Here is a 9359-nt window from a genome sequence, read left to right as displayed (position 1 = left end):
TATTAACTTTTAATAATAAGATCTTTTTAATATTAGTATAGTTCGTTTAGGTTATTATTATTTTAAACTACTTATACGGCTATTAATAATAAATATATTATATAATAATAAATATTAAAATAATAGGATATTACTATACCCCTTATTTAGTTATACTCATTCTTACTTAATAATATATTTATATTTATAAGTATTCTAAACTCCTTAGTAATAGCCTTATAATAAATACTTATATAAATATTTAGCTATACTATATTTAATATATACCCTTTAGCTCTCTTATTAAGTAATATAGGTCCTCGCTTAGCCTTAGGCTTATTTTTTATTATAAGAATAGGTAGTAATTAGGTTAACTATCTTCTTATATACTAAGAAATATTATATAAAACGGGCTTAGTAAATAACTATATATATTCTGATCTTAACCTAACTTATAGTTAATAAAAGGGCTATTATAGTAATATTATCGAGCCCTAGCGACTATTACTAATAATACTCTACGCTTAGGGGTTATTAATAATAGCTTAGCTAGTAATTTAATATAATTATTAATATATTTTACGAGCCTTAACGATAATACTTATTATATTCTTACGATTAGCTTTATTAATATTAGTACTAACTAGAATACTATTCGACTTAACTAACCTCGTATAAGTTTTTATTATAAAATCGACGATATCGTTATTAATAATATTACTAAACTAGTTTTATATAGTATTTATAAATTTAGGGTAAATATAATAAGGAATTAAGAAGCTTCGAAGTAAACCTGAGGTAATAACTAACTAACGAGTATCTATTATTAAGGAGTAACTATAAAAATAATAAAGCGGTAATTATAGGCGCTCCTAACTTAGTAAAAAGGGCTAAATACGTAGTATATAAGTATACTCCTTATACCCTTACGTAGTAAGGATACTATTAAGTAGTATACTATATATTAACTTAGTAAGGCCCTAATATTTAAAATAGGCGGGATCTAGAGGGTATAAAGAAATTAAGTCTAGTATAGGGGTAATAAACGCTAATATAGGCATTTTCTTTATAATACCCTATACTTTCCTATACTACTCATAAAAAGCTACTATTATGAAATTATTTATATCTTTATATATAATTATATATTAATAATAATAGCGCCTATAAGTAATTATATCGAAATTTAGTACTAACTCCGGGTTATTACTATTTTTTTATAAATCGCTAACGAAATAGAAACGATAAAACTTATTCGCTCGAGTACTTTAGAATTTATTATTTTTATTTTACTATAGTATATCCCTAATATAATAAAGAATTAGTACGATTATAATATAGTACTTATTATTAATATATAACTTAATATTACGGTTAAGCTTAGCTAGGGACTAGAATACTTTAATAATATTATTAAAATTCGAACTATATAAACTAAGTATAAAAAGGAAGATATTAGCCTATCGGAGTCGATCTTTTACTTAGAGCTTAGTAATTATTATATATATACTTATAAGAGTATAATAAGAATTGCGGTATATACCGAACTTATTAATAAAGTATATAATAAGATAACTATAGATCTTTATATTAAACTTATCCTAATCTTTAAGTATTTCTTAATTATACGTCTTAAGCTCTAACTTTATATAAATAAAGTACGTATATACTAAGGGAATTAGATTTTTAAATATATAGCGCTATACTCGCTAAACAATAAGTTTATAATTATTTAGTACTAGGCGCTTAATAAACTTCTTAAACTTCTACTTCTATTTAATATCGAAGCTTAAATCGGCTATAGTCTTATTAAAAAAGTAGTTATATACTATATTATTATTAATTATATTAACTATACTCTCCTCGGGGATAAAAGTAACCTCGTTTATAATAATTATTTTATCGTTATTTTAAATATAACCTTTATTATTATAAAAAGGATACTTCGGGATTATCTCCGGGTGTTAATTATTAATATAAAAAAAGATCTTTTAGATTTAAATTATAATATTACCCTTTTTAATAATATAAAAGTCGTCTTGATAATTATAGCTAACGGTATAAACGTAACCGTAATATAGTTTTTTTTTATCTATTTAGTTAACTTTTTAATAAATATAAAAGGGGTTAAGGTACTAGTATATAACGAAGTCTAATAATAAGACTATATTAGTCTCCTTATTCTCGTTATTAATAATATATATAAACTCGTTAAATATAATACACACTAATAATACCTAGCTATATAACTTAAAAAGCTTAATAAGTATATTAATAAAATATACTAATCCTCGATATATATTATTAACTACGTTAAATAATAAGAAGTTAGTAAATATTACTTAAGGATTAATAATAAATAAGTTTAATATAATACCCCTTTTTATAATTTCCTATTTATTTAACTTACGGAATACTCGCGCTATAAAAAGCTTTTTAAATATTAATAATACTTCTACTTTCTATATAAGAATTAAGGGGAATTTTTAAAAAATACGGTTTTTTAAAAATACTAGCTATATAAGGAGCTTTTTAATAGCTTACTTAGTAGCTTTCTTAATATTAAAAAAAAATAGAGAGAAGTTAGTAAAGAGCGGTATATTCTATATAATTATTACTAAAAGTATAAAAAAAAAAGCTAAGCTTAAGCTCGAAGTCTAATAGCTAAATAAACTTATTTTAATAATAAGGGATTAATTTTAAAATATCGTTGTTAGGCTCTTAATACCCTCTTACTATAATACGCTCCCTTAGAAGAGGGTTAGTACGGATAGTAATATAGTCCTTTATAAAAGGGAAGGTATTATCCTCATTATTAGTTTTATTAAAGGGCTAAGTATCTAAGCTATCGATATTATCTTTTTTAAAAATATAATTATTATATACCTTAGTAGTATTAGCTTTTTCTTTATTAAATCTAGCTAGTAAATTACCGTTAGCCCTAGCTTTATTAACTTTATTAAGGTTAATATTATTAAGATTAATCGCGCTACTTAAATAAGTATAATATAATTAGTTATATCCTAATTATCTTTATTAAGGCTCGTAGTTTACTTATAGTATATATAAAATTTATATTAAATACGTTACCCTTATCCTCTATATTATCCTCTATATTATTATTTATCTTAGCGTCTACCTAGTAACTAATATTAGCTTCTATTTCTATATTAATATTACTATCGTTAATTTATAATTAAGAAACCGATTAATTAATATTTAATTAAGATACTTCGCTAGTGCTAAACTAAGGGGCCCTTTAATAATAACCTAGGGCAATATCGTCCGCAAGCGCATCGGTAAGAAGCCTCTTATGTTTACTTATTATCGTAGTAAGTAGAGGCATCTTATACATTATTATTTTTTAATAATAGACTTAACGTAGTTAGATTTATAAGATATTTATAGTAAGTATTAGAAAGGTAGAGGTTAAGAGGTTAGGTAGTTAATTAGTAAAAAGAGGTCGTAAAAGTGGGGTTACGTAACTCCTACCGAGCTAACCGGGCCCTTACTAAGCCGGCATACCTTTATTACTACTACTTATAAGCGTATATTTACATCTCTATTATTAATTTACTTATTTACTACTACCTAGGCCCTTTATTAATTTTTTTTAACTACCTATCTCGCGTATATACGTACTCGCTAAATAAGAATAAAAAATTAACTTATTTAGCCCTCTACCCGCGCTTCTAAACCTTCCCTTTTTTCTTTTTTCTATACTTACTATAAACTAGTTTATTAAATCGATATAAATAGCCTACTTTTTTATTACCTAACCTACTTTACTTATTATGCATTTTTATTTTACTTACTTATAATATACTACTTATTATATTTTTATAATCGATTACTATACCTCCCTATAATTAAGCTAAAAGAGGTAATAAAAATAATAAGCGTAAGAAGAATGCGTATTACTTTACTAGAGCTTAGTCTTAGGCTAAGTATAACGAGTCCCTTTTTATTAAATAGTAGTAGTAGTAGCTATATAATAAAGAGCTTAAGTATAAAGAGCCTAAGTATAAGGAGCTAGAGCCTAAGCCTAAGCCCGAGGTTATATAAATTAACCCTACTCTATTACCTCCTCTAGAGACCCCTTTTATTTGTTAAGTAAATATTATAATTACTCTTTTTATTTATCTTAATATTATCTAACTAATATATTTTATTAAAATACCTTAATTATTAAGGTTATTCATTATAATTAGTATATTATTACCTTAGTTATTAATAACCCCGGCTTCTTCCTCGAGGCCTATTATATTAATAATATTACTCTTAAGAATGCTCTAGACTAGCGCCTTATTATTAATAATAATAATACCCTTACCCTTTCTAATAATAATACCCCCCTTAAAAAAACTAAGAAAAGTAATAAAAAGGCTATTATTAAAAAGGTTAATAACCCTATAGTTATTATTAATATAGTATACGCTCTTATTAATATCCCCGAGGAGACTCGTATTATATTATATAATAAATTAAATTTAGACTATTATTAAAACTAGCTCCTTTTTTATAATAATAAGTTTATTATAAATACTATTTATAAAGTATTTAAGGATTATATTTTATTATTTAAAGAGGTTATCGAGCTTTATAAGCTATATACTACCTAGTACCGGGACTTTTAATATAAGTTCCTTTTTATTTATTTTCTTAATTAGTATAATTACTTTTTTAGTAATTATACTAAGGTCTTTAAGTTATACCCTAAGCTCGATAATCTAAATAATAATACTAACGCTCGCTAAACTATATATAACTTATTACTTAGCTAGCTAAATAAGACTACTTTTATTACTATTTAGCGCTTTATTAAGTCCTTTATTAACTACGAGGTTACTTTCCCTAATTAGTAATCCTTATTTTACTACTTTATTTATATCGTTTTTATTACCTTAGCTCTTATAATATTTAAGTATATTAACTATAAAAAAGAGCTTAATAAAGATCTTTCTAAGGGTAAGAAACGTATTATAAATAAGAACTTCTATACTAAGATTTATAATATTTATAAGGGCTTTATTATTATAAATTACTTTATAAATATTAATAAGGAGCTCTTTATTTAAAAAGAAAAGGACCTTATTACTAACGGTCGTACTTTTAGTATTAAGTATTATACTTATTACTATATATAGGATAATAAGGCTCCCCTACTACCCTTTATCAATTATATTACTTAGGCCCCTATTACTAACTTCTATTTATTTAAACCTACCCCTAGTTCTTTTATTTTAAATATAGCTATTAAAAGTAGCCGTCTCTTTATATCTAACTTTATTAATAATATTACGCAAATTAAGCTATATAATCCTTTTACTAATATTACTAATACTAGTAGTTCCCGTTATAACTTTAAAATAAATAGCGCTTATAATATTTATAATAAGACCCCTTATAAGTCGGTTAATAAGTCTAATATTATTATTATAACTAGTACTTTACTTAGCTCCCTTTTTATATAGCGTAGCGCTTATTACGGTTAATCTGCTTATATATACCTATTTAAGTACTTAGCTATTTCTATCTTTTTTAATATTGTTACGAAGGTAACTTTGTTTACCTTATTATTCGCCTTATTATCAATATCACGTAAGCAAACTATATACCATATTAATCTACGATTTCTGTAGATTATTATAGGTATTGATTATGTAAGCAATACTGCTTATATAAGCTTACGTGAGCAATGGAAAGTACTGGAAGGTAACTGAATAATCTGGAATTTACTCGAGGCGGAATTACGTACTACGATTACGCATTCACTTACGTATACGCTTATTAATTATATCATAATTAATAAGCAATGGAATATTCTAGTAAGAGGTTTTTATGCCTATATGTAGGCGTGTATTTGCCTACCTAGACCTTTCGTTAAGCAAGCAACTTCTCATATAGTAATTCAACTATATTACTCTCTTTACTACAAAAACCTCTTTTATATACGCTTATATCCCCTATATTCATATATTCTTGCTTCTATATGAATATTCACTTTTTATAACCTTTATAAGAATATCCCGCATTACCTCGTTAAAGCTATACGTGCTAGAAATATTAATACGATATTAATAATATTATTCGAGTTTAACCCTCTCGCTTTAGTATAAATTAGTATAGCTTATTATTAGTATAATAGATATATAATAAAAAGATATAGAGGTTATAGGGAGGGAGGGAGAGATAATATATTAAAATATAAACTTAGGCTTAGGCTTAAGGGTTATAAAGTAGACTATTATAAAAGAGGATAAGTAGTATACTATTTAATATATAGTCCCTTACTTAGAGGCGGGTCGGCACTACTTATAGCCCGTTTCTTAGAAACGTATTAAGTATAGGTAACCAATTTAACCTTAATTATATATACACACATATTAATTATAAAAACTAACTATATAATATTTACTTTAGTAATATATAAATTTACTAATATACTAATTATATAATAGCTCTTTTTATCTAGCCGCTTAGTAATCCTCGCTATTTATTTTCTTTTTATAGCTTATACGGCCGTAAATAAGCTTTATATAATACTTTATATAATATTTAATATAGCCCTTTTACCTAGAGCGGTTTTTTAACTTTGGTACCTTAAACGGGTAGGTAAGTACTAAGTTCTATAATAAGTCTCTCTACTATATCTATCTTACTAATTTTATAATATTTATAAGTATATATATATTATATATTATATTAAGAATTAATAGGGACGCATAATAAATTAATACGGACGCATAGCTCTTAGGGACGCATAATATTCTCTATTTCTAATTAGTTTAAAAAAATAGTACTTCTTTATAAAAGTAGTAAAAGTAACTATATTAATATAACTATTTTTATTATCCTCTCTAACTTAAGCTCTAGTTTAAGATTTTTAAAAATAAGAATATTATTATAACCCCTATACTTATTTAGAACCGCTATATTACCTATTTAAGATTTATAAATTTTAAATAAGCTAGTAATCTAAGCTTTTATAAATTTTAAATAAGTAAAGCTTTTTCGTACTATATACTTAAAATATATAAAAAGTCAATTATAATAACGTCTATTTAACTACCTTTTTTAACGTAGTTATAATAATTTATTATTATTATAAACTACTTTTTATTAGCTCCGTTTTTTCTAAATACTAAGCTATATTAGCCGTTTATTTATATAATTCCTTATTATTCTCCCCTTATTGAAAACGCTAAACTAGCTCCTTATTTATTATTAAAATAAGCTTAATATTTAGCTTTAATTTAGCTAATTTATCTTTTTTATAAGCCTAGCTAGTATTAACTTATTTTTATTCTTAAATAAGCGGCCTCGCTTTTTATTATTAGCGCTTTAGTTATTATAAATAGTACGGGCTTAATTAGCTAACCGGCCTTTTTTAAATAAGGCTAGTTATAATAAAATAAGCTATACTATATTTTTTAGCTTATTATAAAAGGATATAATAATCTTAAAATTAAAAATCCGGTAATATAAATTTAAAAAAAACGTCTCTTAAAAACGCTATTAAGGATATACTTCTTACTTATTAAAAATAGCTAAATTTAATATTTTAAAATAGATTTTATAATAATATAAAATACTTAGTTTAATTAAAATAATATAATTTAGATTATAAGATCTGAGGGGGTCTAAGAATAGCCTCTTATTAAATAGTATTACTTTTTTTATAAACCGGCCTTACGTCCTAATTAAAGTAAGATATTTTAAAAAAAGTATTATTTAAAGTTTGCTTAAGTATTTAAAGCGAGTACTTATATACTCCTAGTTTATAAATACTTCGTTTTTTATATAAACTTAATAAAAATATAGCTCCTAATTACTAATTATATTTTATATAATATTAATAAGTTAATATAAGTAACTAAAACTATTTAAAAAAATAACCTTTAATATTATTATTACTTAACTTAGTACTAAAAATAATACGAGTACTAAAGTTCTAGTATTTTTAAATAAAATAACGGGCTTATTATATTCTTGAAAATAGGTATATTATATAGAGATATTAGAAAATTAAGTATTAATTATTAAACTCTTTATAAAGCTTAGTCTAGGCTTTTTTAAAAATATACTTAGTTTTAATAAAAATAATAAACTTCTATATTATAAAAACCCTATAATATATATAAGGGGGGGGCTTATTAATAAGTATATTAATATAAGCCTTATCCTTATTACTTAGCGTAGCTATTACTTATATTAATAACTAATATCCCTCGTTATTAAACCTATTATTATTATTATTATAGCTACGGTCCTTAACTTATTTTTATTTAGCCCTAAGTATAATATTAAAGTTAATATAATAGAATATAAAGTTATTACTAAACGTCCGAGAATTACTCGTTTAGTATAGCCTTTATTTATTTATTATAATTTATAATAATAATAATAAAGTAACGGACTAAGTATTAGTTTATAAGTTAATAAATACTTATTAAAAAAAACTAAAAACCCTCTAATTTCTTGTTATTAATAAGGCTAAACGCGGTATTATAAATAAATCTAAAGTAGGTCTATTTAATAGTTTAAAAAAGAGGAAGCTTAAAGCGATTAGTATTATAAATATTATTAAAACTAATTACCTTAGGGAATCGCTTCTATATTTAAAAATAATAAAAAAAGGTCTAAATAAGGCTAATAAAGTAGTTTAGCTCGTTATTTACCTATTTTACTATATATAGGATATTTCGCTTATTAAATAGCTTAATTAATGCTATAATTAGTAAGTATTTAACTAGTTTTTCTTAGTTTATATAAGCCCTAGCGTTATAAATATTTCGCTAAGTAAATAAAAACTCTAAGAACTATTCTTAAATAATAGTGCGTACGTTATATACCTAAATCCTAACTTATTAGCTTATAATTTTAATAATATCCTTAACTAACTAAGTAAGTTTATAATTAAAAAGGTATATAAATATTTTAAAACTAAGCTTATAGTTATATTAATTATATTAAGGATCTTTATATTATTATAATAACTACTATCCCTTAACCTTAGCTTTAGTAATTAATTTCTATTTATAGCTATATTTTTAAAATCTCCGTTACCTTAGACTTATACTATAGCTAGGCTTAGGATATTTATATTAATTATATTAAAATATATACTAAGTATTCTTCTTATTTTACTTATACTTATAATATTTTATAATACTAAAGCTATTAACCTTAGTAAAAGTATTAACTTAATTAAAAAAAGTATTTATTATTAGCTTTAGGCCGCTAAGAATTAGTAAGTTTAAGGTTTTATTTAAGAGAGGGGAGGAGGATTTATTATTTTAAGTATAATAAAAAGCTATAGTTTAAAAAAATAATAAACTTAAAAAAGGGTTTTATTATAAAAATAAATAAAATAATAA

Source organism: Colletotrichum lupini, chromosome 6, assembly GCF_023278565.1.
Source record: "Colletotrichum lupini chromosome 6, complete sequence".
Lineage (NCBI taxonomy): Eukaryota > Fungi > Ascomycota > Sordariomycetes > Glomerellales > Glomerellaceae > Colletotrichum > Colletotrichum lupini.
The sequence above is the reverse complement of the archived record's forward strand: the minus strand, read 5'-3'. Positions refer to the sequence as shown.